Source organism: Simochromis diagramma, unplaced genomic scaffold (genome assembly GCF_900408965.1).
Source record: "Simochromis diagramma unplaced genomic scaffold, fSimDia1.1 OVJJ01000031.1, whole genome shotgun sequence".
NCBI classification, from domain to species: domain Eukaryota; kingdom Metazoa; phylum Chordata; class Actinopteri; order Cichliformes; family Cichlidae; genus Simochromis; species Simochromis diagramma.
Window position 1 is genome coordinate 1,861,311 of NW_024386983.1, and position 22,802 is coordinate 1,884,112.

The window sequence follows — 22,802 nt, forward strand, 5'->3', positions numbered from 1 at the left end:
TTTGACAGTGAAATTACCCAATACTTTTAAAAACATAATTACCATAGTATAAACAACAGGATTATTGTGAGCAGTCATGTGTGAAGGGATTCTGGTTGCACTACACTGTGATTAGATTACACGCTGTTTTCCTGTTGTACTAGTGCTGCTTTGTAGCTAGTCTCTGATCACTCGTGTCAGTACTACACCATCATTTATTGTGACATGTTTAAATCCTGCCCTTCAACTCTACAAAAAAAGAGGTAGTGAAGCAGTGACACGAGTCTGCCTGGGCAGAGTTTACCTGTGCAGATCTCATGAACTGCACAGGTAAACTATAACAGGTAGAGATGGCACGATACCACTTTTTTATGTCCGATACCGAGATCATAAATTTGGATATCGGCCGATACCGATATGAATCCGATATAGTGTGTTTTTTAATAATTAAAACTGTTTTTTTAATATCTTGCTGAATTTTGTATAAGTTCATACTTAAGTTTAAATAAACAACAACACTAAAGCTATTCTGTTATACCTGTATGTAAAAAATACACTGCATCCAAAATATTTCATAGTTCGAGGCTCCAAATACACACAGCCGCTCTATCACGTGAGCACACTGCTCCGACGTGCTACGGTTATGAGCCGAGTTACGCCGTGTCGCAAGTTTTGTGAGGTGCTTTTTTGATATTTAATGGATCGGATTACATTTTTTATTTCTCTCCAATATCCGATCCAGTAATTTACGTCAGTATTGGACTGATACCGATACGTAATATCGGATCGGTCCATCTCTAATAACAGGTAACTTGTAACCTATGGTTACAAGTTAAAAGTATTTGTAGCGTATAGGTTGGATGTATGGACTGTATTTCACAGAAGATTATTCCTAAAAAAATTACAGTTTCCTGCAAGAAATAGCAAAGGCTGTTCTATAATATCGAAGAAATTTGGAGTGTTATCAGATATTAGTTACAAGTAGTTACTGCTGGCCTGGCTGCTCACCATTGGAACCACCTGGGATCTAAGACCCAGGTGGTTCTTTCTGGCCGGGCTTGCTCTTTGCCCGGCCAGAAAGAGCCATTGTCTACTGTGGATAACGCGCAACATTGTGGGAAGCGTCTCTATCAAATTCTGAAGATCTGCAATAATTTAGTTGTCCCCTTCAAATGTTCAATGTTTAATCTGTACTGTATTTTACGAGCCCGTTCTCACTCCCAACATCGCAACGATTTGTCACGTTCCACTGCGTTCCTGAGGAACGTGAAATGTGACCTTCCGCGTTCTTATGCTACGCACCAGGTTATGGATGAAATCCAGTAAAATGACGGTCCCACGGTAATACACGTTCCAGCCATGTATTCCAGCCCTGACCATAACCTTATCCCTAACTTTAACCAGCACATTTAATGATGTTAAAAAGTGTTCTCCAAAGCGATTTAAGTAAAATGAACCAACATGTGCAGATTGATTCCACACGGTTCTCATGTTCCCAGTGTCGTCTTTTAGGGACGTGTCGGGTGTCTGGAAGCGTAATATGTTGATGATTTGTCATCTAGCATCAAATATTACGCTTTGGGAGTGAGAACGTGTTGATTTTGCTGCTTAAATAGTTTAGGAAATATTATCAACAGCTCTGCAGACTGGCACTTTCTATTGTTATCTACTTTTAAAAAAAATTGTAACGCTCTATTTGCAACCAAAGCGCTCATTTGTAAGTAGGATTTTGAACATATTATCTCATTACTGGAGTCACTTGATTGGCTCCCAGTTCAATACAAAACTAGACAGTGAAAACTAAAAAAATATGAAGAACAGTTTAGTCACTGGTGAATTCACCTACTGTCCATTAGAAAAAGTGCAGGTTTAAGTCTCACACACACACACACACACACGACTTGTGTAACTCTTTTGTGTAAATAGACTTGTGTGCACCTTCTTGGACTGCAGACGTGTATGTGCATTTGTGCTTCATGTCTTTCTCAGTGTTTTGTGTTCGGCAGCAGCTGGATTTAATGGAGGTGAGGGAGGAATGGAGATAGATGGTCAGCCTGTGATAGAGTCTGTTGCTGGGTGACAGTTGTGGGGGGGGTGACTTACCAACCCTCTGCCAAATTACTTTCTAGGAAGAAGAGCAGAGCTTAAGATAGCCCCTTACTTATCTGTTATAAGTCACAGAGGGAGGGAGGGGCAGGGAGTGGGAGGGTGACAGAGACATGCAGGATATCGATGTGAGAGGATAGGAAGAGAAAGATGCAGAGAAGGAAGGTAGAGAAGAAGAATAGACCTGTGGGGGGAATATAAAAGAAGAGAATTAGTTAATGATGCAAAAGAGAGTGAGGGAAAGAAAAGATAGAAAGGAGTAAAAAACTGGAAATGATCGGGCGTGGGGGGATGTTGCAGAGACAAAGGTTTAAGAGGAAAGAAGGTGTAACAGATAAGTTGGATAAAAAACTGGAATTTGGGAAGAAATCATTTAAGGAAAGAAGAAAAAGGATGATTCCAAGGGTGTAGATTTGGTTTTGGCATTGGTGGGGACGGATGATTCAACCATCGAACCCTGCCCTGTTTCTTATTTTTTCCCTTTTTGTCTTTGCTTCTTGATAAAAAAAAAAAAAGGAGAAATATACTTGCTTACATATGTATATGTACGCATATACAGTATCTCCTCTCATTAACTGAGATAAACTGCTGGCATATTGGTTTTACATCTATTCTGTCCAGTCTCTCCTGGTGGACATGGTACAGCCTCTGTAAACTAATATCCTGGCTTGCTCGAGGCTTTTTCTCTGACAGTTTCAATCAAAATTAGAAACGATGCTCTGTTATACTGAGATAACTAATAATGCTGCCTGTTGTGCAGTTAGTTTCCAAAACACGTTATTCATGGTTACATACAATTTTAGACTGATGTGGGCCAAAGCCTAGCACAGCCTGTAATGTTATTATGACGGACACATTTTATGAGTGAACTTGACTTTAAGCGACTTACAGGTTTCTTTGAAAAATACTTTCTTATATCCAGGTTCTTCCTTTTTGCTGCCGTCCTCCTCGCAGCGCAGGCTTGCCGCTGCTAAAACTAAACAGAGCTCCCTGAAAGGCACAGCCAATCACATTGGCCATATTTGTCACATGAGGTAGGACTCCAGTAGAGGACGTAATTGAACTCTTTCTGCACCGCTGGGGGAATGAGACGTCGACAGATCTTTTTTTTTCTTTTTATTGGATTGTTTGTTTGAGATCAAATTATTGGTGGGGACAATTCAATAATTGCTGGATATTGGTGGGGACACGTCCCTTCCGTCCATGCCAAATCTACGCCCTTGGATGATTCAGTGCTTGGTGATACTGATCACGGTCCTGTAGAGGACAGATGTCTCCTTCATGCTGGAGAACAGTCTGGGCCTGCTCAGGCTCCGCCTGCAGCTCTGCTTTGAATTCTAGTTATAATTCACACACAGAGGCAGAAGGATGGATGCACCTTCAGACAGGTTTACCTGCAGCTGCTCTGACACCAGGCTGGAAATCACCATAGGCCAGGTCACAGTGTCATTTTGTCAAAGTTGCTGGCGTCTCACAGAACCTCACAAGGTGTCCTTCAGGGTTGGTGCTGAGATGCACCGGGGTATGGCAATTATGAAAAGATGGGAGTGAGGATCATGCCACATTTCAGTGCAAACCTGTAATTTTTTACTGTGTAGGATTAATACGCAGTAATTAATACGTGATCATTAATACTCTGGCTTCATTCCACCATCCACAGACATGCAGTTTGTGGGGATAGGTTAATTGATTAATCCAAATTGACCATAGGGGTGAATCTGTGAGTGTGAATGGTTGTCTGTCTCTGTGTGTTAGCTGCGACAAACTGGAAACCTGTCCAGGGGTGTACCCCGCCTCTTGCCCTAAGACAGCTGGGATAGGCTCCAGCGCCCCCCGTGACCCTGAAAAGGATAAGCGGAAGCCGATGGATGGATTAATATGTAAAAAGGGGGCGTGGTTAAACTATTTAGGAAAAAAAGGGAAACAAGACTCAAAGCATTGTCCTCTAAAGACCCCCCCCCCCCCCCTCCTCCAACCCTCTACATGTAGACTGCATTGTTCTTTAGATTGAGACGGTTATATGTGAGCATGCAATTGTTGTGGTTCACACAAAACCCTCCCCCTGCACTCGCTGATACCGCCCCTCTGAGCCATACAAACACGCACACTGATGCTAGGAAATGTCATAAGCGTGTACACACCCTGTCTGTCTGTGTAGAAACACACACACACACATCGGGACACCGACTGACGCTGACTAATGCTGGTTTGTATGGAGTGACAGAGGTGCCACTTGCGCCGTTTCCACGGTGAAGGGCGTTTCCCGGTAAAGCCATTTTGTGGCTGAAACTGAGATTGAGTTCCCCCTTCATTTAGGTGACAGATAACAAGAGCCTGGAAATCAAACCCGACACTATCAAACACTCAGCCATCAGTCACATCGGACAGCTTACTGCAGGTAGACAGACAGATGATCCCTGCAAGGAGACGAGGACAAAGGAGATTACAGAGGAGATAGGATCCAATGAGGAAAGTCCTGTAGGCTTAGTATGAAGAAGAAGAAACTAACTCTTGGTAGTAGAGTATTTAATAATTGTGTAGATGTTTTTTCACCCTGAGTTTCTCAGATCAGAGCTGCAGGTAGTTCATGTTTAAAACCAATGTTTTCATGTTGACGATCACCACAGCTGAGTGTCACGTTAATGCCAGAGAACCAACAGCAGTCCATAATATCCAGGCTTCATGCATCCGTATCTGATGTCTGTGTCTGCTGTGAATTCTTCTTCTTCTGTGCTTTTTCAGCAGCATTTTGATGGGTTGTAGGTTCAGAGATGTGACATAATGTTTGGGGGGAACCTCCTGACCTGCTGTGTATACCACTGTGCAACTGTTAAGAGTGCGTTTCAAAGGTGGGAGCTTTGTGGCCACACAGAAGCAAACTTTGCCAACTGCCACAATCACCAGCTATGACTGACTGTGACTATATCCTCTCCCCTGAAATCAAATTCAAGCCGAAGAGTCTCTGGCACACTGATCCAATGACCAGCGGGAATTCTTTGTATTTCTTATCATTGTTGTAGCTTTTTATGCATTTTTTTTTTTTACTGTAAACAAACTCTTAATTTTCCTCTCTAGGTTTTAATGATTGTGTTATTTTGCTGTTACTCTAGTGACACGGCTGAGAATGTGGGGGAGGGATTCATGTGACTAATCTCTCCCCTCTTTCATGACGCTAACCATGTTACGATGCACTGAGAATGAACCTCGAGTCTGTGTATTAAATGGTCAGTGCATTACATGATCAGTCAAGAGATTAACACAGGCTTACACGATATCTCTTATATCCATGATGGATCTGTGTTAATCTTCTGTGCGTCCAAAACGTCCTTTTAAAATGACAAAATGATGAAGCTACGTAAACGAGCATCGTTTCAGGGACATTATTTCTCAGATGTGTGAGTTGATCATGTGAACAGCTGATACAATAATGAGATTGTCTACTCAGCTAACTGATCAGGTATATTCCAAGATAACAACAACCAGCCACCTTATTTATTGGCGTTTGTAAAGATTTTTCTGATTGCTGACACCTTAAATTTATGGTGATGTTCATGTGCAGATTTCCTGACCGCACGAGCTGTGATTCTCTGTTTGTGTGCACGTGTTCTCTCAAGAGGCCCTGTACGTGCACATGCTCATACGTGCATGCTGTCACTGTGTGTAAATCACTTATGAGCTGATCGTGTCTCTCAGCACGCCCTGGTCATTAAAGTAGATGACTAAAAAAAATGTGCTGATTGATGAGCATTCTGGAAAGGTGATCTGTCCCCCAAGAGAGCCCGAGAAAAGTTAATAAGCCTCTGAGCCCCTCCAGATGTCTGATGGCAAACATCTCTTGAACAGAACCAACCTGTATTTTTGATTTTCAATTAAATGTTTCCTCTTTATTCTGACACCATCTGTCTGATATCCATGTGTAGCGCAGGTTTTAAAAACCTCTTGTTTTCAGATATGTTCTGTGGTTTGTGAGCAAAGCTGAAAGTAGGCTGACAAAGGATCAACCTGAATACCTGCGAGGATTCTTAGTTTAAGACTCTGTAGCTTTTCCAGCTTCTGTCTTATACAATATTTTACTTTCAGGTAATTGAGCTGCATTCTGGTAGATTTCAGACTGCTGATGTTTAGATTTGACTGAACTGCAGTCACATCAGCATCTTTCTTTGAAAATTGTTCCTGGACCTTGAAGAAGATGTTTTAGTTTTTTTTAAACGTAATTGTCTGCTTCAGTAGTAAATATTCAGGAACAGATATCGCTGTTCTTTGTTCAACCTCTCTTCACTATAGGAGAGAGACATGCCAACTGAAATCTATGGGAGATTTTGTAATGCGGTTCCCCTTCTTATGTCTCCAAAGAGCTAATCAATCATATGAGGCAGTCACATTGTTGCAGTTTTACTGGCTCATTGTGTCCTTGGTGTAAATTAGCACCAGCCTTCATCGCTCTGATCGGGCACTGTAATTGCAGTCAAAGCAGCTCTGCATTGTGCTGTTAATGAAGCTTCATTGTTGTGAAACTTGAAAACCTCTGATACCAAAAATTTGCATCCTTGCTAACAGATGACACATATTTACTGTACATCCAGAAATCGGTTTATGGAAATGACTCTTAGTACCTTAGCCTAGCCTACCCCAAACTGCGGATGTCCACTGTGGAAGTGGTCGTTGACTTACTATGGATCATGTGCGTCATCACATGAGCCAGGGTTTAAAAAAGGTGTTGGTCATTACGGTCACTGTAACAGCCACTCCATGGCTCAGCATCAAGGAACAACCTCAACATCCACCCAAAGGATAAACGTCACTCTTTCGAGGATGACAAGGTTCACATTTTGGACGGATGAGACTTGCGAGAGGAGTAAAAGAGGCCATGTTAGAGTGAATTGTTAAATGTTTGTCATTTTTATGTTTACCATTTGTACATTGTTTTAACTCTGATGAAAGAAATTCCACTGTCCTTCCCCCCAGATTCTCGAGGTTCTAGGTGGGGGGCTGTAGTCTTTTATCACAGACACATCCTTGTGCTTTTGATGTAAGCTTCCTGCGTTTACGACCCTTTGGTCAGCAGGCAGCAATCACACTGAAAGACGGATAAACCCTCAGGCTCTGTATGCCACAGTCGTGCACACATCTGTAACAGAAAAGGTCTTGAAAGCATATATAAATATATATAAACGCACACTGGTGCTTGAGTAATATGAGCTTTGTGTTTGTCCAGGATCTCTCAACATGATAAGATCCCTGCTAATACTGTCGTGTTTAATGTGAGTGAAAGCACATCTCATTACAATAATGATTCAGTAACATGGTCTCAGACGACCCTCGGTGACTGCAGCGTATCTGACAGTGTGAGCCTCTGTCAGTCTCTGTTTGCATGTGGGCGTCTTTGTGTACGTACGTCCTGCGAGTTTGCCACTTGAATGCCGATGTGAGTCTGAGCCGATGTAGTTTGTATGAGCGAAGGAGATGAAGTCAACAAGTGAGATCGCAGGGTAATACGAAGGTGAAATCTCATGTCTCTATGTCGAAGACTGGAAGGAGGAACACTACTGTTATTCTAACAGGACCCACCTGTGAACAGCTCACCAGTAACACACATTAATTCTATTTTTTCCACTTTTTTATTTATGGAGAAAAAGACAGCTTGGTGTAAAAACTGTACATTTACAGTTATTAAAGGCTCCTGTGGGTCTTTAAAAAGCCTTTAAAAAGCAAAATTCAAAAAGAGTCACTTTGCTTTGCCTAAACATTTGCTTTTGCTATTGATCTTTATCATTGAATTCATTATGTCACATCTAAAACCATTTAAGCTGATAAAATAAACAGACAGGAATATCCAAACTGCTGATGGTTTGTTCACAGTAATGTTTATTTGCATGTAAATGTCTGCATGTAGACTGTCCACCAACTTTATGATCCTCGTTTGACACCTTAAACCATTAAGAAAACCCTTTGGTCTCATTTTGCAACTATAAATTTTAATGATTGGATTGTTGATAATAAAGAGACTACGCTAGTGGAATGTGCACTGACACGTGCGCTTGTATTTTGGATGATCAGCATTTTACTAAAGGCTCTGCCTGGTAAATAAGAGAATGAGGAAACATTAAATGACTGAATGACCCACGTGCAGGAATTTTTCATTAGATTACAGCAAAGCACCACAGTATGTACCAGTGAAAGCATGTGTTGAGGTGGAAGGCATGCACGAGAATGAAATGCAGAGAAGGTGCAGCTTTTCCTTTGTTTTACAGCTGCTGATATTTTCTAAGGTTTGGATTTTAAGAATGGCAAAAAAAACCCAGCTGCTGGAGTACATCTCAATCAGCCACAACATGAGGGTCGTTGACAGGTGAAGCGAATAACACTGATTATCTTTCGGTGCGAATGAATCTTAAGCTCATCTTTGCCTCCCTTTGACCAGGTCAAACTGTAAGTTAATGTCACCATGGATCTGCGAGAATAAAATAACAAGTTGTAAGTAGTATCAGTGGAAGCGCTCAGATGGTCCCTGTGCTGCTTTTATGTTTCTGTCACTCAGGTTTTTGCCCCTCAGCGATAAACAGCTGATAGGGTATTGTTGTGACCCCGTCAGGCAGGCGGGCGGCGTGGACAAGTTTCCATGACTGCAATAACTCGAGAACGAGGCGAAGTAGGAGCTTCAAATTGATACCATTGGTGTATTTACCAAAACTCTCAGGCGAGTCAAAGGTCAGTGGTCAAATTTCCCGAAAATCTTGTGAATGTGAAAACTATAGTATTTTCAAATTGATAAGACAATGCATCAGCAGAAAAACATCTGCATTTACCTTAAAGAAGCAATTGTTGCTGCCCATCAGTCTAACAATTTAGAGTCCATCGTTCAACAGTAAGAAAGATTATTCACAAGTGCAAAGTATTGAAGACAGCTGCCAGTCTTCTCAGGAGTGCATGTCCCAGCAAATTCACCCCGAGGTCAGATTCCGCAATGTAAAGAGAAACTGCAGAAAACCTCAAGAACTGCATCTCAGACTGTACAGGCCTCAGTTAGCATGTTAAATATTCAAGTTCCTGACACAACAGGTAGAGCAAGAGTTCTAGAGCAATGTCCTTTGGATAGATGAGGCTAAAGTACATGTTTCATCATGCTTAATGCATCAGCAAGGATGACCAAAGCAGAAGCTTTGTGAAAACCAAACACAGCCTATCAGCACAAACATCTTGTACAAACTATGAAGCATGATGATGTGGGGTTGTTTTGAAGTTGCAGGAGCTGTGCACCCTGCAGTCATCGAGTCGACCATGAACTCCTTTTACTCCAAAGTATTCTGGAGTCAAATGTGAGGCCATCTGTCCAATTGCTAAAACTTGGCCCAAACCAGGTCACGCAGCAGTATACTGACCCCAAGCACAGCAGCAAATCTCCAACTGAATGGCTTAAAAGAAAACAATCAATGTGCTGCAATATTCCATTCAAAGTCCAGACCTCGACCTGTTGTGGGAAGAGAGCTGTGTCTAAATTAATGCCATCAAATTTCAATGAACTGGAGCTATTTTCTAAAGAAGAGTGGGGGAAATTCCTCCTCGATGACCTAAGAGATACACAAAATGACTGCATGAGGTTATTGCTGCTGCTAAAGCTGTTCAGCATGCTGTTAATAATGGGGTATACTTAATATTTCACAAAATTCTAATACAATCATTATGCTTCACACCATTGCAAACTGATTTAAAGTAAGATAATTGTGTATTTATATGTATTTATAAAGCATATTTACAAATTATAAATAAATCGATTTAGATATAGAGATAAAACCAAAATACTATCCAGAAAAACAAAAAAGATCCCCATAAATATCGTGAAAATGTTTTAATTTTTAATGACAAGCATGTATTTCTAGTTTTATTATTCCTGTTATTATCTAACAGTGTTTTGGTGGAGTTGCTACATGAAGCTGTTTCCATTTTCAGTCCCACAGTTTCCATATTTGAAATTGAAATCCTCTGCTGTTTGGTCCTGTAGGCTCCTGATCATCTACAGTGGCTCAGTATGAAGTCAGATATACGCAGCTAATCTTTTCTCTTGTAGCTTGGAGCCATGCTATAGCTAGTGCTAATCTCTTAGCCTACAGCATTAGCTCTTGCTAAGGCTAATCCCTTTTTGTGCAGCACCGGGCCTGCTAACGCTAATCCATGTGGCTGTGTTGTGCTAATGCTAATCCAGCTGTCAGTCAGAAGTGCTGACCGGTGTAGAGATGAGAAGACACCTGTGTGCTGCTTACTGTACTCCAGCTCTCCTCTTGCACTCTTGTCAGTTGCCATGAGGCTCAATTCACCTCCTGCTTCCCTCCCTCTCTGTCATTTCTGATCATCCTGTGGTCTTTCTGATTTAACCTGTTTGCATGCCTGGTAATCCGTTTTCTAATCCAACCCTCTTTCCAGGAATGCAGCACTTAAATGTGGATTTCAACCTCAAATAAACCCAGCATTTCGAGCTAAAGCTTTGCTCTCAAACTTTATATGAAAATGCGTGTTAGAAGACACGCTTCTTTGGAATCGAGACGATCATTTTAATGCTTATTGAGTTATACAATCATTCTTTTTGCTCTCAGGATGTCAGGACTCTTGAAGCTGGCTCCAAAAGTGAATGAATAACCATGGACTAACCCAGGAGCGTTGACACATACAGCTATACAGTTGCTGCTCAGTTTCTCCTGCAGTGTTGCCAACTTAGCAACTCTGTCGCTATATTTAGCGAGTTTTCAGACACCTTAGCGACTTTTTTTCTAAAAAGCGACTAGCAACAAAGCTGGCGACTTTTTCTGGTGTTATTGGAGCCTTATTTATGACGACTTTTTGACGTGAAAGCGTGTATCGCTCTTACTCTCAACAAGCAGCGGGTGCTGCCGTGGGCACCTCGCCCGTGCCAAAGTGCTCACAGGTGGAGGATAGTCCTCCCCCCGCTGCTATCAGGGCAGGAGATGTTCACACCTATGCATCCAAACTACAAATGAATCGCGCATGAGCGAAGCCGCTGCTCCTGCACTGACTGTAACGCAGTCAGTTCTTCTTTTACTGTTATGCTGTTTTGTGGATCACAAGGTTTAAAACTACTTATAAACACACGCACACACACAAAGTAACTCCACCAGAGCGCCTATTTCGGGTCACTTTTGCCGGCCCAAGCCCGGATAAAGGAGCAGGTTTGGAATTGTGACATTAAAAAATCAATAATTGCTAAAAAAAAATTATTAATTTGTAGTAATAAATAATTTCTAAATGCATTTAGGACGTATTTTACTCACTTTATGTCTCGTCCACGATGTTATTTCTCTCTCCAACAACGTAGGTTACAATTACATTAGCATGACCAATTATGCAAATTAGGTGATGAAGACATTTAGCGACTTCTAGCGACTTTTAGGACAGCCAATAGTGATTTCCCTTACTGAGGAGTTGGCAACACTGGTCTCCTGTTCCTCACGTCCTAGGGGCATTGTTCAAGTTTGTGGCCTTTTAGAGCATTTTAGATGGTTTACTGTGAGGTACAGCCAGGCATTGACATTTGGGCCTTTGGAATAAGAATTGTAAGTAAATCTTAGCCCTAAAATTCAGTAGTGCCTCTAAAACTGTTGACATTACAAATTTGATAAAAACAGCCTTCTTTAAGGGCTATTTTTTAGCATTAATTTATCAAATAGTTGGGATAGCAGGTTGATGAATGTGGGACTGAATTAAATGAAGCATGTATATTTGGTGGTAATGATGAAACGCATCACCCAGTGCAACCATGCAGCTGTGACCTGCTCCACCTCCTGCGTGGCTGTAGCTCAGGAGGTAGAGCAGGTCACTTACTGATCGGAAGGTCGGTGGTTCGATCCCTGGCTCCTCCAGTCTGCATGTCAAGATACTAACCCCAACTTGCTCTCCGATGCATCCATCTGTGTATGAATGTCGTTAGAAAGCACTAAGTGTAGATAAAGTGCTTGAATGGGTGTGATTGGGTGAATGAGGCATGTTGTATAGCTTTGAGTACTCTGTGAGAGTAGAAAAGCACTATATAAGAATCAGTCCATTTACCATTTAGGCTTCGACTACACACATGTTGCTTCAGATTAATTGAACTTTGGGCTCTTTCACAGAATCTCGTTGCAAATACGACGTCTGTAATGTCAGCAAAATGATTCTCGTCTTGCTGCCGTTGACACAAACAATGAGCGTTACACTTTTCAGAGATGGCACAGTGAATTTGAAGTTTTCCGATCTCCCGTTCTCTCCAGTTATCTGCTGTTTATTTCATCGTCTGGCGAGACAGCTTCCTGTCATTGCTAAAATCCACTGCTTTCGAGTGTCTGAACAAAACAGCTTGAAGCTTCCCCGGTGATGAAACACTCAGCCTCTTCCTCCTTCCTCCTCCCACTCATTTCCAATAACTCCCCCTTGGGACAGCTTTTCTTCATCTTTGTTATTCATGTTCTTTTCTGCTTATTTTTCATGAACACTGTTGTTTTTTTCCCCGCCATCGTCCATCACGCTGTGTTTTAAAGCCATTTTGATTTTGTTATCAAATTCTGTTCTTTTTGTTTTGAAGCCACCGTTATTACAGCCCAGCTTCTTCTGTCATCTATCACCGCTGCACAAATTGTGTTTCTGCTGCATTTGTCAGTTGTGGCTTCATTTTATCACCTTGTTTAATTACCTTACTTCTATCTTTTACTGCAGTGCAAACTAAATTAACCAAAGTAAACAGTACACGCCTGAAAGCCTGGAGGCGATTCAAGTGAATACATTTCGAAAATGGGCGTTTCTTGAAGTAAAAAAATGTATTACTAAAGAAAAATGTATATATCTGCCGATGCACAGGATGTGATGTAACTGTTTCTCCAAAAGGGCTGTTCACCTACGCTACACCCACACCACCCTGATATCAAACTCTGAGAAAAAATCCACCTTCAGGCACGTTGTTGGCACATACATCATCAGCGTGTGATGCTCTGAAGGTTATTCTGTGAAATATTTGTCTAATTTTCTTTTTTGTTATACCTGAATCCTCTCATCCTCATCAGCTGCACTTAGCACTTTCTTGCATTTCCCAGCATGCCTCAGGAGAAACTTAAGAGAACAGCTGGTCGCAGGTTTTTCTGTGTAGGTGGACTCGGTGATGAGGAACATAGGAGCTGAGAAAAGTGCGAGTTTTGCAGCTTACTGAAAACACATCGTTTCCTTTGTTAAAGCTGCAGAAATACTGAATCTGTGTTTTTGTCCCTCACAGATGTCAGTGATTCTGTATTGAAACATGGTGCTGGAGTGTGTCACTCTGAAAAGACACTTTTTGAGATTTCACGGTCACATTCATCTCTCTTAAAAATAATAGGTTGTGGGGTGTGCACACTGTTAAGTCTAATTGTTGAACGTTGTCATTGTGCTTCTTAAATTTGTAAGGTCTGAGTTCAATCTATAGGATCAAGACCACCTCTCCAGCCTCTCTGTGCTGGGGGAGGTTCTGTTGCAGATACATTTTATCTGGAAGATCTGTTTCTTGTGTGGTCGGCTTCCTGCCCTTTTATGGCTTCACTGTGTTGTGCACGGGGAACCAATACAGGAACTGAACCATATTTTGGGTGTGTGGGAGATTACCATTTTATGACTGAGGATGTTGTTAGAAACAGTTGGAAGTCACGCACACAGAGAGACACACATTCTCACACACTCACTCAAACACACACACACACACACACACATTCTCACATGCATACCGATGTGGGAGGTGCTTTTGCTGTGATGTGTATTGTGTGAACTGTTTTCCCAATAAAAGGCAGCAAGCAGAGGCCCGATTTAGGGTCATTTTGTGGTAGACACCGACGAGGCCTCCCTTGCAAGTAAATCGATCGCTGACTGTCTTGTTTTCTTCATGATGAATAAGTCTCTAAACTAGCGGGGCTTGTGGAAACACAGACCCAACACACACAAATTCATCCAAACTGGTTGTTTGTTGGAAACTGGTGGAAACATTCAGCTCAGAAGCATCAGAGTGGGTTTGAAATAACACATAAAAAAAACTAATCTGCCTTCCCAGAGAGGTGGATTTGTGGACTGATGGGCTGAAATCACTTTCTTCACCTCCAGAACAAACACAAAGTGTGAGGGTACTTGTGAGTGAAAGCAAATTGTCCCACTTCAGCAGAGCAGACAGCTGAATCCAGCTCCAGACTCCCATTCCTCTTTCAAGAGATCAAATTCAGATTACCAGTGTGATTAAGTCCATCCTGAAGATCCACCACACTTCATTCATGTCAGTTTGGATGACAAAAGGCTCCAAGTGCTTTTTCATGTTTCATGATGCCTTTCTTTAGCTAACAATAACACATTTATATAGCTAATACAGCACAACACTGTTAATGATGATAATAATAATGTATACTTTATTGATCCCAGTGGGGAAATTACTTTCTCTGCATTTAACCCATTCACTCAGTGAAGCAGTGGGCAGCCACCAATCAGGCGCCCGGGGAGCAGTGTGTAGGAACGGTACCTTGCTCAGGGGTACCTCAGAGTAGCCGTTCAGTGGATTCGAACCCCTCACCTTCCAATCTTGGGGCGACCACAATTTCATTATTATTTCATATTACATTTTTTCCAAGTAACTCTCTGATTTTAAAAAAAAAAAAACAAAAAGAAAAAAAATCACATCTTGCACATCAAACTTGTCTCATTTCTAAGAGGCTGCGTTTGAATTTTTGGGAAGCACATCTGTAACCGGAAGGTCGCTGGTTCGATCCCTGGGCTCTCTGTCCTGGTCGTTGTGTCCTTGGGCAAGACACTTCACCTACCGCCTACTGGTGATGGCCAGAGGGGCCGATGGCGCGATATGGCAGCCTCGCTTCTGTCAGTCTGTCCCAGGGCAGCTGTGGCTACAACTGTAGCTGCCTCCACCAGTGTGTGAATGTGAGAGTGGAATTGTTAAGCGCTTTGGGTGCCTTGAAAAGCGCTATATAAATGCAATCCATTATTATTATCTGTGACCTCAGCAAACACTTAAATAGATGCAGGGCGTGCTCTAGGACCTCTGGGATGGGTTTCCTTTTGAGCATGGACGGGCTGTGGTTGTGTCTGTGGCTCAGCAGGTAGAGCAGGTGCAATAATCGGTATGGTGTGGTGTGAGTGGGTGAATGAGACATGTTGTAAAAAGTAGAACTATTTAAGAAGCGTCCATCCATTTACCATGAGAGTCAGACCTCCTCTCACTCATCACATGGGGCTGCAACCACGATGTCAGGATCCAGAATTTTCAGTCCAAGGCTTCACAGCATTTACTGGTTTACATTCACTGTCTACATAGATCACACATACACGTTTGCTGTTTGAATGAGTGCAGTGGCAGACTTCTGGGGTTTGGTTTAAGCATCAAATGATCTTTGATCAAGTGTAGACACAGAGATTATTCTCAATTTGTCATATAAAGACTCTTTTTTCATGCAGAGCAACAATAAAACACGACTCTGACATGCTGTCACGTAATGGACATGCGTGCACTTATATACATGACAGTAAGAGGTTTGCTATGTAAACTGAGTGTTTTCCATGAGAAACACTGAAAGAGTTAAGCTGTCTGATAATGGACATGTAATGGGCTTGTAACTTTAAAAGTAAGTGTTAGATCTGCAACACATTTGACATTTTTTCTTGAAAACTGACACAAATGATTAATTCTGAATAATAATATTAGCTGGTTACTGTTTGAGTAGTTCTTCTGGCTCCTAAATGCAAATATATAACAATAACAACTGTTTCAGGAAGAATTCAGGACTCCACATGTCCGTTTGTAACCCTTCAAAATATTCTTTCTGCTTGACAATATTAATGAATTTTTATAGCTAATTGTCTTCAGTACAAACCTTTGAGTTATCAGTATTTTCATTTTTCATTTCGGATATTTGTCACTCTGTAAAACCACCGCTCGCTCCGCAGCTTCCCTTCGTCCTTTCTGTAGGTCCTGCTGAGGAATTTGGATGAAAGGAAAGGAGGCAGAGCAGCCTCGAAGGGAGGGCGAAAAAGAGAGAGGAAGAAGTGATAGAGGAAAAGAGGGAGGAGAAGTGACAGCAGGGACAGAAAATAGAGGCAAAGAATCTTTAGGAATACTAATGAATTAATGATGCAACGTGTTGACATTTTTCTCTTTCTTCTTTTTGTCCCTGCACTCTTTCCTTGTCTCATTTCAACCCCTCTCTTCAACTCTCCTCCTCCTCCTCCTCCTCCCCTTCTTCCTCTGCGCTCCTGCAGGTAGGAGGGTGTCCTTGTTAGCTTGTCATCCTGTTGTAACCCTGAGGCCAGTGATGTGACTGGAATGTGAATTCATCATAAAAGGACCAACTCTACCTGAGGACTTCCTGCTTCCCCAAGAAACTCAGGTAAGTCGTACATAATGGAATATTTAATGTGATAATTCTGTGTGGTTTGACTGTATGTCTGGAAAAATTACAAGTGGTGAAAAGCAGCTTGGTAATTTTGGGGCTTAGTTTTTTTTTAGAAGGGACATCTCCAGTTATTTCATTCAGCTGAAAAGAGCCGATGCATAAGTGGTGAAAAGTGATCATACTTAATCAAAGAGGCTGTTGTCAAGCAGAACGCTTAAACAAGACAGAGTACAGCTGGTGCAGGATATTGACAGGGTACATGAACTAATACGTGGTTTATTTGAGACCAGTGCAGAGCGGCTTGTCTGCTTGGTGTGAGATGCTCATAATGTTTCTTATGCTGGGTTCTGGTGCTGGTACTCGCCGTCAGCCCGACCTGCCGTAGACCTTCTATGGCACCACTTTGGGCCGGCTCCAAAAACGGGCTTTATTTTTTGTCCTTTCCTTTTTTGGGTCAATCAGGAGTGTCAGAATCAGAATATTATATTAATCCCTGAGGAAATCATATGCGTACAGCTAGGGCTGTGCGATATGACCAAAATCTCATCTCCCGATATACGAATTCTATCGTCCCGATAACGATATAAATCACAAAAATGTAACATTTTCTGTAAATTCTGTGAATCTCGGGCAGCTCGACTTGTGTGAAGTGTTTCCAGCTGTGCGTCGTGTAGCTGCAGTCGAGTGTTTTAACCGATGCATGAAACGATACATTTTTAGACATAAGTTGTAACGGCCGCCGTTTTCTTTGTATTTATTACACGGCGTGCTGCGGGGAAAAGCCTGTTCTAACGTTTGAGTCTAAGGTTTATTTTTTAGCACCCGACGGCTCTTTTTTAATTCTCATCCTTAAATAATCTGCTCTTTCACGCGATTCAGTTTATTTTGAAAAGTCTCAACAGGATCTTGAGCTTTATTGTGAAAGGCTTATGTGGAACATAAACAAGCGGTGTTACCGTCGTTGTTGCTAACCACAACGCATAAAAACAGGCGCTTGTCCGTCCATAGTGTGGTTATATTAAATATAAGAGAAAGAGAGAACTTTAAGAAATGAATATAGCCACTACAGTGACCATCAGAACCATGAAAAATATTGCCGTAAACAGTTTATTTTGCGACACCACGAAACAACCGATAGCGTAAAATGAAACGATAGACGTTTTTATATCGTCATCCGATATATATCGTTATATCGAACAGCCCTACGTACAGCTGTAATAGCTGGTGTGGTTGGTGTTGCTGGTGTAGCTAGATGGATTAGGTAGAAGTGCAAGTAGGCAGCGCACCACATGTCGTAGCCTTGTCTATGACATTTTTAGATACCACCTTTTACTTGACTGTTCAGAGTCCAGAGTTCTGAATGGACAGACTTCAGGTGCCCCAGTCCCTTGGATAAGCAGGCTCAGGCTGCTGTGATGCACTGATCCTTTCACTCTTTATGATGTCAGAAAGAGCAGATACCCTGATCTCAGGTACGACTCTGGGTGGGAAAATTGAAGCTTGTAAGGGTCAGCTGTGGGCAGGGAGCTAAAACAGCTTCTTTCAAATGTAGCGTGACCTGAGGGGACTGGTTCAGTCCTTTCTGTTGGTTTTCTTCCATGAATATGTTTATAGTGTCTTTAACTGGACTGTGTGTGCAACACAGCCGGTAATACTGTGAGTGTGTGTTTGTTGTCCTAATGTAAAAGGCCTCTCCGTGTGTGTGAGCTCCATTCTGTCACATCATCATTACAAAACACATTATTATTAGAAATTACATAAAACATTACGTGCATCCTGATGCTAAAAGATGTGTTTTTAACATAGTTACGAATAGTTACACCACTTACATTAAAAAAAAAATAAAAGTAATGTAACTACTTTGAGTTCTTAATCAAAATCGTAGAACTTGATAGTTTTGATTACTTTGCAGTTACTTCTCTAACAAATATCTGAACCTGGGAAATAAAACAGGATTGTCCTTCAAAGGCTTGTGAGGTTTGAAATAAGGCATTTTAATGAAGACAGATTTCCAACGTTGCAAAGGTTCTTTTGGGCCAACACAGCCACCTGCCTTGGCGCGGTCGGCTGGTTGCAGGCACGACAGACTTGGCTCGGTTGAAGGAATCACAAGAGGCTGTAGAAATTAAAGCAAAGAATGCCTTAGAAATGCAGTCTGTCTGGACGTATCGACAGCGCCTCGTGAGCCACTTTCCCCACAGCGCTGTTGCACTTAAATGTGTTCCAGCAGCTTTGCTGAATGGCACTGAGCAGAAATAAGCCAAAAGAAAGGATTTCTGTACATAATGAAAAAATGACGTGAAATTTACTGACAACAAAACACAAGGGGCGATTTTGACACATAAATTCTGTTTACTGAAGTGATGATCGGTTAATGTTCACCTGCCACTAAGAAGAATCTCTACAGAATAATCTACACACAAAGTGTGCTCGGGGCACAGATTATAAACCACCATTAAATATTGTTTAATAGCAATTTTCCATTGCTCTGTTTATCAGTGTGACATAATTCTATCTATTATTTCATTAATAATTTATTGACTCTGTCGTAAAGCTGTCTAACATAACATAATAGTCTTAAAGAATCATGTTGTCTGAGGGATACGATCCCCAGTAATGTTCACAGTATGTTTGTTCAGGTCACCTCTTACTAATACGAACACCACATGTGATAAATCTCTCCATAACCAGAGAAATTGTTGAATTTTCTACCTATGATTTGCACATTCATTCATTCATTTGTTTGTTTTCTTATTAAATGTTTCATTTTAAAAGCTTGTTACTAAAAAGTAAATTACTGGGATTTGTAATTAGCCACATTTCGATTAGTAAAATGTTGTACTCTGTTACACATGCAAGCCATATTTCATGCTTCATTAAGTTAAATTAGCCCAACACACACCTCCATAATCCCTCTTCTCTTCTGTCATTACACCTTTATTCTGAAAGTCTCTGCAGCTATTTTATTCTGGGGAAAAAAATGTCCTGGTGAAAACATCCCACTGAGTCATTTAGCCAACTTATCCAGAGTGACTCACAATAGTATAAGCTGCAACAAATCGCAATCCCTGCATCATCCACACAGTGCAAGTGTCCAAGAAGAAAAGCTGTAAGAGGATTGCAGGGGTCAGAGCTGTACTGCACTCACAAAAATGGTATAAATTTTCCTGTCCATTAAAGAGATCTTGTACTGTATTACTGTAGCATCGGACAACATGAAATATGAGCTGAAAGAACAAATTCAGAACACGTGACACTTCTTCTTCCACAAGCTTCATTAAGTAACAGAAAAAAACTGCAAAGAAAATGCAATTTAAGAATCTTCTGTGGTCTCATTTGGGGTCGTCAAATATCCCTTATTCGCATTTTTTACAGTACTGTGCTGTCCCCATGATTTCATCAGGGGTTATTCTGGGTGGAAGACACTGTTGAATCAGTAAAGAAACTCACATTGTGTCTTTAAGTATGCAATGATATAATAACTGACTTTGCACTGATGAACCATGATGACCATCTGTCTCAGATGCTGTTGGCCCTCCAAGTCCCCAAACCATTTTTGACCCACTGAGCCGCGGACTCTAATAACTCCAAGACGTCTGCAGCAGATTGTTAAAGTCTCATTGTGTCGCTCTGTTATCCTGATGAAAGACGTCACTGTCTTTGGGGGAAACCATTCCACTGAAAGCATGTGTTGTTGCAGACCAGGTGGCACATGAATACCTGAACACGGTGTTTCCCAGCACAACATTTCCCAGAGAGTCATGCCCCACCACCAGCCTTACTCCCTCACAGGGTGCTAAGACCATGTGACTCAGCAGGTCAGGTGGCCTGCCGTTGCTTAAAGGAACAGTTCAGACCTTTTCGTGCCCACTGTAGGCGTTTTCCACGTTGAGCAGCGGTTACCAATGGGTCTCAACACATCCTTGTACATCATTCACATTTTGTGTCATTCTTGTGTTACAGCAGCCCCTCTCTCACCTTTGACCCATGCTGAGAGCTCTTGTTAAGGGCCAAAAACGTATTTACAGGGCTGTAGTTTGTATCGTTACGCTCACCACTTACCTTTCAGTTAATGAGATTCACCAGACCAGTCCTTCTGTTTCTCTCGCGTACACAAAGATGTTACTGTTCAGGTTTCATCTAATACAGCCCAGATTGTTGTTATGAGATAATCAGCTCTATATGCTTCATATCAGAGTAGTCGTAGTGTTTTGGATGAGTGTATTTAGTCCTAAAAGAAGTGATGCTCTCAGTGTCAGTCTTCTCGGTCCATCCCACCGGGCTGCTGCCCCCATGGCCTCATAATGTGTTTAATACACAGGAACAGGAAGGTGGAGGAACTGTGAATGTGGACTGATGAGCATGATGACACATCAGGATGACGAGACAAGCGCTGCTCCCCATAGAACTAAATCTATATATCAGTGTCATCTCCATCTTATTTGTGCAGAGCAGGGGGGATGAGAGGGAACAGCTTCACTCTCAGCCAATCACAGAGCGAGCATACGCGAAGAAAGAACACAACATCCTCTCACAGAGTCAGTCACTGGATTTTTTTCTATTTTCTATATTATTTCTTACAGCCATTTATCCAGAGCACCAGTGTTCACACACACACACACACACACACACACACACACACACACACACACACACACACACACACACACCTAACCCTAACTCTCAGCCTAAACCTAAATATATAACCTCAAAATGAGTCAAATGCCTTCAAACTCATGAGGACGGGCGTTTTTCCCCCATAAGTGACTGTTGGTCCCCACAAGTATAGTAGCATGCCAATTATCTGTCCTCACAAGGATATCTAAGCATGTACACACACACACACACGGACACACACACGGACACACACACGATGTCAGTGGGCGCAAACCTCTGCTGATGTTACACACTAGCACCACTTGAAATTAATACAACATCTGAATGGGTTTGACAGCGTTGAGCAGCCTGATTATCTGTACACAATTTTGGGAGATAAGCAGTGATGGGACAGAGATAAGGACATTTACTGTAAGACCAATTTTTTCACTTTGGAATTCTTTTATGATTGGAATTTTTATATGGATTGTTTTATGATTTATTTGGCTGACCAACGTGTCATTCCTCTCCAGGCTGAGGTAGCAAAAACATAAAAATATACAGATAAAAAATAGATTGCACTTTCCCCTCTCTGGATGCTAAAGCTACTGTATATGATGCTTTGTGTTTGTGGGGAACTTTGTAATAAGCCCTCTGGCTTTATTCTTTCATTGCTTCCTGGAGAATCCTTGACTGAACCTTGAATTTTTAGAGCATGTATAAAAACATCCTTATTTGTGCTCATAATTCCATCCCAAGAGAAACTGTTATGGTCTAAAAATAAAATGAAAAAAAAAATCAAAACTGTTTCTGTTTCAAAATAAAATGAGACCTGAAATTACAGACCTGGGCATATGCAGCAAAACAGTAATAGCTTATTTTCCACCTCTGGAGAACACACCGCGCCACAAAATGGTCCAAAGCTGTCCTTTTCTTTGGCTTCAACATCTAAATTGATAATTCAGGCAGAGAGCTCGAGGCATAAAGGCCCCTATGGAGGACTGAAAACACTCATCTGATATATTGTTCCTGCACTGGGAGACCGAGGTATTCCTCTGGGCTACATTCACTCTCCACGGAGCAAATCCATCCACAGAACTCTAAAAATGTCTCTTTACGGTGATTCAGAGCTCTGCATCAGCACCCGATCACAGCCATTTGTCATGTGGACGAAGGATATCTAATCTTTATCTGAGGTGCTGTGTTCTAATAGAGCAAGAAAGGGGCAACCATTAACCTCCCCTCTGTCTCTGACACTCTGGCTTTATTTCTTTCCATGTGACCTTTGCTGCTTCTCTATACTCACGAGGTTTTGTTGGACTTGGGTGAACATGTGCACACAGTTGTCCAGCCTGTTGATAAAAATGCTCGCCACTGGAAAAAAAAATCAGTTGCATGTGTAAAATGACATTTTAGTGTCACATACCAGCCAGCTTTTGGTGTTCACAGAGGCGGAGTTAAGTTCTGCATTAAAGCATGGCAGCAGAAAATGCAGAGCTTAAATTCCACTTGGACACTCAGATAATCCACATATATAAAAAGACGGGAAAAAACAACATTTACCCTCAAAACCCCTAAAAAATAAATGAAGCAGAAAATATAGAGGAAAAGATAAAAAATATGAAGCTTGTACTTTTTCTTTTTATTTAGCATAACAACAGAACCTAATAATAACTCTGGAGATTCGCGATGCACATATGTGTGGCTCCATGTGCGCCTTTGCAGATCATT

At 41.6% G+C, this 22,802-nt stretch overlaps 1 protein-coding gene across 7 annotated transcripts in view; it reads left to right on the plus strand.

The window, feature by feature from the left end:
• si:cabz01090165.1 (uncharacterized protein LOC100333421 homolog) overlaps positions 1-22,802 on the plus strand; it is a 378,602-nt gene that overhangs the window by 139,489 nt on the left and 216,311 nt on the right. For 6 of the 7 annotated variants that reach the window (XM_040039679.1, XM_040039676.1, XM_040039677.1 and 3 more), the window contains one exon: positions 16,342-16,469. The gene's annotated coding sequence lies outside the window, so the exon portion shown is untranslated. The remainder of the gene's footprint in view (positions 1-16,341; positions 16,470-22,802) is intronic. The other variant, XM_040039680.1, reaches the window with a different exon arrangement.